This window comes from Colobus angolensis, unplaced genomic scaffold (genome assembly GCF_000951035.1).
Source record: "Colobus angolensis palliatus isolate OR3802 unplaced genomic scaffold, Cang.pa_1.0 Scaffold130, whole genome shotgun sequence".
Lineage (NCBI taxonomy): Eukaryota > Metazoa > Chordata > Mammalia > Primates > Cercopithecidae > Colobus > Colobus angolensis.
The window spans coordinates 3,450,092-3,458,496 of NW_012114253.1; positions in this window are offsets into that span (position 1 = coordinate 3,450,092).

The window sequence follows — 8,405 nt, forward strand, 5'->3', positions numbered from 1 at the left end:
CAATCATGGTGGAAGGGGAAGCAAACACGTCCTTCTTCACATGGCAGCAGGAAAGAGAAGTGCAGAGAGAAGTCGGGAAAGCTTCTTATAAAACCGTCAGATCTCTCGAGAACTCACTCACTATCATGAGAACAGCATGGAGGAAACTGCCTCCATGATTTAATTATCTCCCACTGGGTCCCTCTCACGATACATGGTGATTATGGGAACTACAATTCAAGATGAGATTTGGATGGGGACAAAGCAAAACCATATCATAAGGTAGAGATTTGTATGGCAAGGAGAATGACCCAGCAGACAGGGGCCAGCTGATGGATGTCCTTCTTAGCTGAAGGGGTCCAATACACAAGGGGAGGAATTGGTCAGGCAAGAGTGGGAGAGTTCACTCATAGCAACAGAAGGAACCACAGAGCACAGAGTCACGCAGGTTGGGAATGAGGTGATGGATGGGTGTGGGCTGTCTCTTCTGGTTGCTTCTCTTCTTCATAAGTAGCAAGGAAGGTCATTAGCTGAGAAGGAGGATAGGGAGGAGATGTCAGAGCTATGGGAGAGGGAAGGTGAGAAATGGTCATTTAAGAGAGTAGGAGTGTGAATGGATTGGGAAATGTAGTGGAATTACCTGACAGCACGAGAGACCCCAGGGAGCAGCAGAGGGATGCATTTAAAGAGAAACTGTGCCGGGCTTGGTGGCTCACACCTGTAATCCCATCACTTTGGGAGGCTGAGGCGGGTGGATCACTCGAGGTCAGCAGTTCGAGATCAGCCTGGCCAACATGGTGAAACCCTGTCTCTACTAAAAATACAAAAGTTAGCTGGGCGTGGTGGCAGCCACCTGTAATCCCAGCTGTGAGCCGAGATTAGGCCACTGCACTCCAGCTTGGGCAACAGAGTGAGAGTCCATCTCAAAATAAACAGATAAAATAAATAAATAAATAGAAACTCATCCGCAGGGCTGTATTTTTCCAGACTACAGATTTGAACAGCCCCTTTCCTGCTTGAATCCCTCATTCGCTGCCCCTGTTCCAAACTCCTTTGCATGGCATTCAAGAACCTCTATGACCCCAGCCCTACTAGGTCCCCACTCCTTCCTTTTATGACTCAACAACTCAGAGCAACCCGCCTTTCCCTAAACATATTCTACACCTCTCCGCCATGGTCTTACTGTTCCCTCTGCCTGGAATGCCCTTTCCCACCCTGACCCTCCAACAGTGAGGCTGTCCATGAAACTATCTTCACTTCTGCCTCCTACCCCTCACCCCACAGTTTTCCAACAGACTTTTCATGCCTAATATTCCTCCCATAAAACTTCATTGCCCTCAACCATTGATGGTTCTGCCTCCTCCACCAGGCTGGGGGTATGTCAGGGGCACAGACTGTCCTGTTCTCTCTATGTCCCCGGCATCCTGCACCAAGCAGGTGCTAAGACAATCTCCATTGAGAGGACTGACTGATGACTTCTAGAGGAGAGCTGGGTCAGCTCAGCAGGGGTGTTACCCACAGGGCCATTAGTGCAATCATTGCACTGTAGAGAAGAGCCGAGAATAGTAGCTATGAAGCAGAGCCAAGGCCTGAGGTCAGGAGAAAGCAGGCCATGCTCCCAAGTGGAGGGCTGACAGGGAGGGGGGCAGGAGGCTTAAGGAGCCACGTGGTCCACGACACACGTCTGCAAACTCAGAGCACCTGGCAGGATGGGCCTGGGCTGGGACCTGGTCCCTCGTTCTGGAAGAGGTGCAGGCTTATCTGGACGAGGGGAGCAGGCTGAAGCAAAGTGCTTTTCTCTGGGACTTCTCTGGTATTCACAGGCCTCTGAAAGCAGGAGTAATGTGGAATCTCCCAGCCCCTGTTTCCAAAGAACCAAAAGTTTGACTCCCATCCAACATTTAACCCTGCCCCCAGGCAATCAGGTCAAATGGAGATCTGGAGACAGCTTAGGGTAGGGCAGTGCCTAGGGGTCAGGCCGCTTGGTCCCCACAAGCTGCTCTGCATAAAAGGGAGATGATAAAAAAGACACGTCACTCAATTACAAAATGGACAAAGGATTTGAACAGTCATCTCCAAAGAAGATTTCTACACGGAAAGCTCTCCAAATGCTTAGTGCTTTGCATCCTTAGGGAAATGCAAATCAAAACCACAGTGAGATACCACTTCACACCCACTGGGACGGCTACACGAGAAAGACAGATAATAACAGGTGTTGGAAAAGTGGTCAAGAATTGGAGCCTTCATCCATTGTGGTGGGAATGCCAAAAGGTGCAGTGGCTTTGAAAAAGTGTTTTCTGAAAATAGTAAACAGAGCTACTATATGATCAGGCAATTCCACTCCTAAGTCTCCTCGAGGAAAGTGAAAACAGATGTCCACACAAATACTCATATGTGAATGTCCATAGCATGTTGGCTAATTCACAATAGCCAGAGAGTGGGAACAATTCAAATTTCCATCAACGGATGAAGGGGTAGACATAATGTGGTGCATCCATATGATGGAATACTACTTAGCAATAAAAAAGAATGAAGTGTTGAAACATTTATAACATGCATGAATTTCAAAAGCATTATACTAGGGGAAAGAAGCCAGACACAAAAGACCCTATATTGTATGTGATATGGTTTGGATGTTTGTCTTCTCCAAATCTCATGTTGAATAGTAAAGCCCAGTGTTGGAGGTGGGGCCTCGTGGGAGGTGTTTGGATTGTGGGCGTGGATCCCTCATGAATGGTTTAGTTCCATCCCTTTGGTGATGAGTGAGTTTTTGCTCAGTGAGTTCACTCGAGATCTGGTTGTTTAAGAGTGGCATCAACCACCCCCCAGCCCTGTTACTCCCCTTCTCACTCCTGTTCTTACCACGTGACTCACATCCTCTGCCTTTGCCTCCACTGTGATGGAAGCTTCTTGAGACCCTCACCAGAAGTAGATGCTGGTGCTGTTCTTCCTGTACAGCCTGCAGAACCATGAGCCAATTAAACCTTTTTTCTTGATAAATTACCCAGTTGCAGATATTCCTCTATAGCATAGCAAAAACAGACTAACACAGTATGACTCCATGTATATAAAATGTCCAGAATAGACGTATGGAGACAGGACATAGTGAAATTAGTGAAATTGGAAGTTGATGAGTGCCTAGGGCTGGTGGGAGGTGTCCGTGGTGGGAAAATGGGGACTGACTGTAAATGGGCAATGTTCTAACATTAGATTGTGGCGATGGTGGCCCAACTCTGCAAATAGACTAACAAAAGTTGAATTGTCCACTTAAAATGGGAGAATTTTGTGGTATACAAATCATACCTCAATAAAGCAGTTTTTTTTTTTTTAATGAATGAGAGTTTTTTTTTTTTTTTTTAATATTGCCTAGGTTGGACTTGAACATGTAGCATCACCTCCTTATGCGCTAGGACAACTGGCTTGAGCCACTGTGGCTCCCTGTTTTTTATTTTTTATTTTTGTTTTTGAGACAGAGTCTTGCTCTGTCTCCCAGGCTGGAGTGCAATGGTATGACCTTGGCTCACTGCAACCTCCACCTCCCAGATTCAAGTGATTCTCCTGCCTCAGCCTCCTGAGTAACTGGGTAACTGAGTAACAGGCACGCGCCACCACCCCTGGTTAATTTTTATATTTTTAGTAGAGATGAGGTTTCACCATGTTGGCCAGGCTGGTCTCCAACTCATGACCTCAGGTGATACGCCTGCCTCAGCCTCGCAGTGCTGGGATTACAGGTGTGAGCCACCACGCTCAGCCAATAAAGCTGCTTTAAAAAGAGAGGAGAGAAAAAATAAGAAAAAATAAAAATAAAAATAAATAAAAAGAGAGGAGATAGTGATGTCCATCTTTCAAGGTTGTTGGGGGGATTAAGTGAGAAATCGTGTGGATGGTGCCCGAGTGCCTGGAACACAGTAGGAGCTTGGAGCAGGTGCAGTGGGTGCCTCCACTGTCCCTCACCCTCATTGGCCACAGCGCATGCCCCATTTCCAGTTGCCGTCCCCTCCCACTTTTTGCCTGGGACTTTCTCATGCTGCTTCCACAGGTATAAAGTGATGGAGAATTAACACTCCTCCAACACATATGTAGATAGCAGCCCTCTATTAAACGGCAAACAGGAGTTGGTGTAAGAAGACGTCAGACCCCTCGGCTCATGTTTTCCAGTGGCTCCCAGGATCCCCCCATTGGGAAGGAATGAACACGAGCTGTCCGCGGAGGTGGCTGGCTGCCTTCCTTTTTCTTTCTCACTTCCTAACCCCCTACACAGGTTTTCTGGGATCACCTCCCCAGTTTCACCATATTGGAGGTTTCACCATATTGGCCAGGCTGGTCTCAAACTTCTGACCTCAAACTTCTGACCCCAGTAAGCGACATATTCAGGTACATGAAGCCTTGTATCAGATCAACTTTTGGGGGCACCCTGGCTTAGGCAGTGCTCCCAAGCACTAGTTGTGATTATGGTCCTATGGGGGCCAGATGAGTCTCATGACCCCTCCTGGCCCATCCATATCTTGCTCCCAGTATGTCCCACAAGCCTGGTCTTTCTATTCTCCACCCTGAGGAGGCGAGTGTAAGGAATGACTTACCGTGAAGTAGCTGAGGCCTGGAGAAGGAAAGACGGGGTCCCAAGGATTCCCGTGAGTCAGTGGAAATGCCTACACTGAAGATAAGGGCTGGGTTGGCCGGGCACGGTGGCTCATGCCTGTAATCCTAGCACTTTGGGAGGCTGAAGCAGGCAGATTACTTGAGCCCAGGAGTTTGAGACCAGCCTGGGCAACATAGCAAAACTCTATCTCTACAAAAAATAGAAAAATTAGCCTGGCGTGGTAGCATGAGCCTGTAGTCCCAGCTACTGGGGAGGCTGAGGTGGGAGGATCGCTTGAGTCTGAGAGGTTCAGGTTGTAGTAAGCCATGATCACACCACTGCCCTCCAGCCTGGGAGACGGAGAGAGGTCTTTTCTAAATAAATAAATAAATAAATAAATAAATAAATAAAGGAGCTGGGTGAAGTAAAGATTCACAATTGTCCTCCTTATCTGACAGGGCTGCATTCCAACACCCCCAGTGGAAACTGCAGATAGTACTAAATCCTATATATACTGTGTTTTTTTCTATACATGCATACCTATGATAAAGTTTAATTTATAAATTAGGCACAGTAAGATATTAACAACAATAAAAATAAAAGAGAACAATTATAACCATATCCTGTGATAAAAGTTAAGTAAATGTGATCTTTCTCTTTCCCTCAACAACTCTTATTGTGCTGTACATATTCACCTGTGTTCAGGCCACTGTTGACCAGAGGTAACCAAAATTGCGGAAGGTGAAGCTGCAGGGAAGGGCGGATGACAGTACTTTGTGCCTGGCTCTGTGTGCAAAGCACTTTCCAGTGCTTGTTCATCCTCATGGCCGTTCTATAAGACAGGATGCTACCATTCCCATTTCACTGAGGCTCAGAGAGGTGAAGTGTCTTGCCCAAGGTTATACAGCTATTAAGTTGTGAGGTTCACATTTGAACCCAGGACCCAAGCTCTACGAAGGTGTTATACCTGGCCTTTCAGCCCTGCTTTGCAGCTGTCCTACCTCCTTTCCATTTAGACGGATGGGGACTCTGGTTTGTCAGGGGAGGCTCGGCCTTGCTCTGCCTCCTGCTACCTTGGCCCCCAGCCTAGCCGGGAGGACACCATTCAGGCATATCTTTGGTTGTTTTTTTTTGTTGTTTTTTTCTTTTAAACAGATTTATGTTTAGCGGGGAAGCCCACTCACAGGAGACTGGGGCTGGACCGGGAACAAGGATACTGCTGTGGCCTCCTTTGAGGTCCCACTGACTCAGGAACAAGGCAAGCCTCTTAGTCTGTTTCCTGGCTCATAAATCAGCATTTATAGGGTACTCTTCTCCAATTTCCTTTCCTTCCTTCCTCTCTCTCTCTCTCTTTTTCTTTCTTTCCTTTCCTTTATTTTTTTATTTATTTTTATTTTTTGAGATGGAGTCTTGCTCTGAAGCCCAGGCTGGAGTGCAGTGGCATGATCTTGGCTCACCGCCACCTCTGCCTTCTGGGTTCAAGCAATTCTCCTGCCTGAGCCTCCTGAGCAGCTGGGATTACAGGCACCCACTACCATCCCTGACTCTGTGTGTGTGTGTGTGTGTGTATTTAGTTTTAGTACGGCGGTATTTCACCATATTGGCCAGGCTGGTCTCAAACTTCTGACCTCAAGTGATCCACCTGCCTCGACCTCCCAAAGTGCTAGGATTACAGACGTGAGCCATGGCGTCCGGCCTGTCCTCTAATTTTCAAGGGACTGGAAGGGACACTGCAGGGGCAGCTCCTGGCATGGCCCTGGGACCCCCGTGAGAAAGCAGACTTGTACTTAGGCAGACTAATACAAGTTTGCTTGGACTCCATTTGCTTGATTCAGCTGGGAGCAGGGGTAGGGTGGAGGTGAGGAGGAAAAAGGTGGGCGGGAACTCACCTTTACTGCGTATCTAGCCCAGATCTGACACTGCATTAGGCACTGAGGAGTTGTTCCCTTAGGCAAGAGCCAGTCTCCAGTACCACAGAACCCCCGATGGATCAGTTGCAGGGTGTGTGGGAGGGGGAAGAAACTGACAATTACAAATACAGTGCAGTATAACAGCAAAAATGTATCAAGCACTTACTATGTGCAGGGGTTTCACGTGTGTTATCTCATTCAATCCTAACACTGATCCCAGGCACAATCTACTGTCACTGCACCCATTTTACAGATGAAGCAGCTGAGGCAAAGAGAGGCTCAGTCACTTGTCTAAGAACACACAGTTAGAACTAGGAGGACCCAGATTGGAACCCAGGCTGTTTGGCTCCGAAACTCGCAGTCTAAGCTGCCCATTCTATGGCCTTATCAATAATGGGAGGCACGGAGGCAGCACGGTGGACGGATCTTCTCAGGAGTGAGATCGGAGTGCACAGTGGTTTCCATACTGATGCCTGATTGAGGCTTTGAAGGATGAATAGGAGTTAGGTACAAAAGAGGCAGGGGAGGTTTTCAGCAGAAGGAACAGCCTGTGTAAAGGTGGAATCCTGAGCTAGCACAATAGGCTTGGGAAGTTGTAACTGGTAGTGATATTACTTGGGGATGGGTTTGGGAGTTACAATTCAGGGTCGCTGGAGCATCAAACATAAGCAAGGGAGAGGTGAGGTGAGGCTGGAGACCAGGCTTAAGCCACGGAGGGCCTCTCCTGTCCTGCTAAAGTGTGTGAAGTTTGTATAAGACACAGTTCCCTTCCCAGGGTCCTGTCCTGAGCTTGGGGAGATAAACCACATTATTAGGAAATGATGAATCCACAGCTTCCTCCCATAGAGGGAGGGAGAAAGGGGAAGGGCTGCAGTCCTGGCTACTTGAGAGGATGAGGCGGGAGGATCTTTTGAGCCTGGGACTTCAAATCCAGCCTGGACAATGTAGCGAGATATCCATCTCTTAAAAAATAAAAATAAAAAAGAGAGAGATAGTAGGAAGTGTTTGGGGGACATGCAGAATGGAGGGGGTGGAAATTGTGGAAAGAAGGCTCAGCAAAGCATATGTTATTTTTAGCCCTGTGTATCCCCCAGCCCTTCCAAATATGACTCGGGTTCAAATCCCTGCTTGCTGCTGACTAGCTGTGTGACCATGGGTAAGCCACTGAACCTCTCTGAGCCTTAGTTTCCTCCTCATCTATAAACTGGATGGAAATAAATGATGACAATCTCCCAGAGTTCCAGTGAGGAGTTCACTGGATCTTTGCCATATCACCAAGATCTTTGCCATATCAGCCAACCTCCTCCACCAGGAGGTGGCAAACTCTTTCTATAAAGGATTAAATAATAAGTATTTTAGACTTTGCAGTCCATTGTCTGTTGCAACTACTCAACTGTGCCATTATAGCAGGAAAGGAGCCTTACACAAGATGTAAATGAATGAACCTGGATGTGTGCCAATTAAACTTTATTGATGGATACTGAAATTTGAACTTCATATATTTGCCACTACCACAAAATATTATTATTTTTAGAGACAGGGTCTTGCTATGTCACCCAAGCTGAAGTGTGGTGGTGTGCTCATGACTCACTGTAACCTCAACCTCCTGGGCTCAAGCAATCCTCCCACCTCAGCCCCTCAAGTAGCTGGGACCCCAGATGTACTCCACCATGCCCAGCTAATTTTTAAATTGTTTGTAGCAATGGTGTCTTGCTACATTGCCTAGGCTGAACCCCAGGCCTCAAGCTATCCTCCTGCCTCAGCCTTTCAAAGTGCTGGGATTACAGATGTGCGTCACCATGGCTGACTCCCACAAAATAGCATTCTTCCTTTGATCTTTGTTCCAGCCATTAAAAAATGTAAAATTTTTTTTTTTTTTTTTTTTTTTGAGGCAGAGTCTCCCTCTGTCACCAGGCTGGAGTGCTGTGGCACAATCT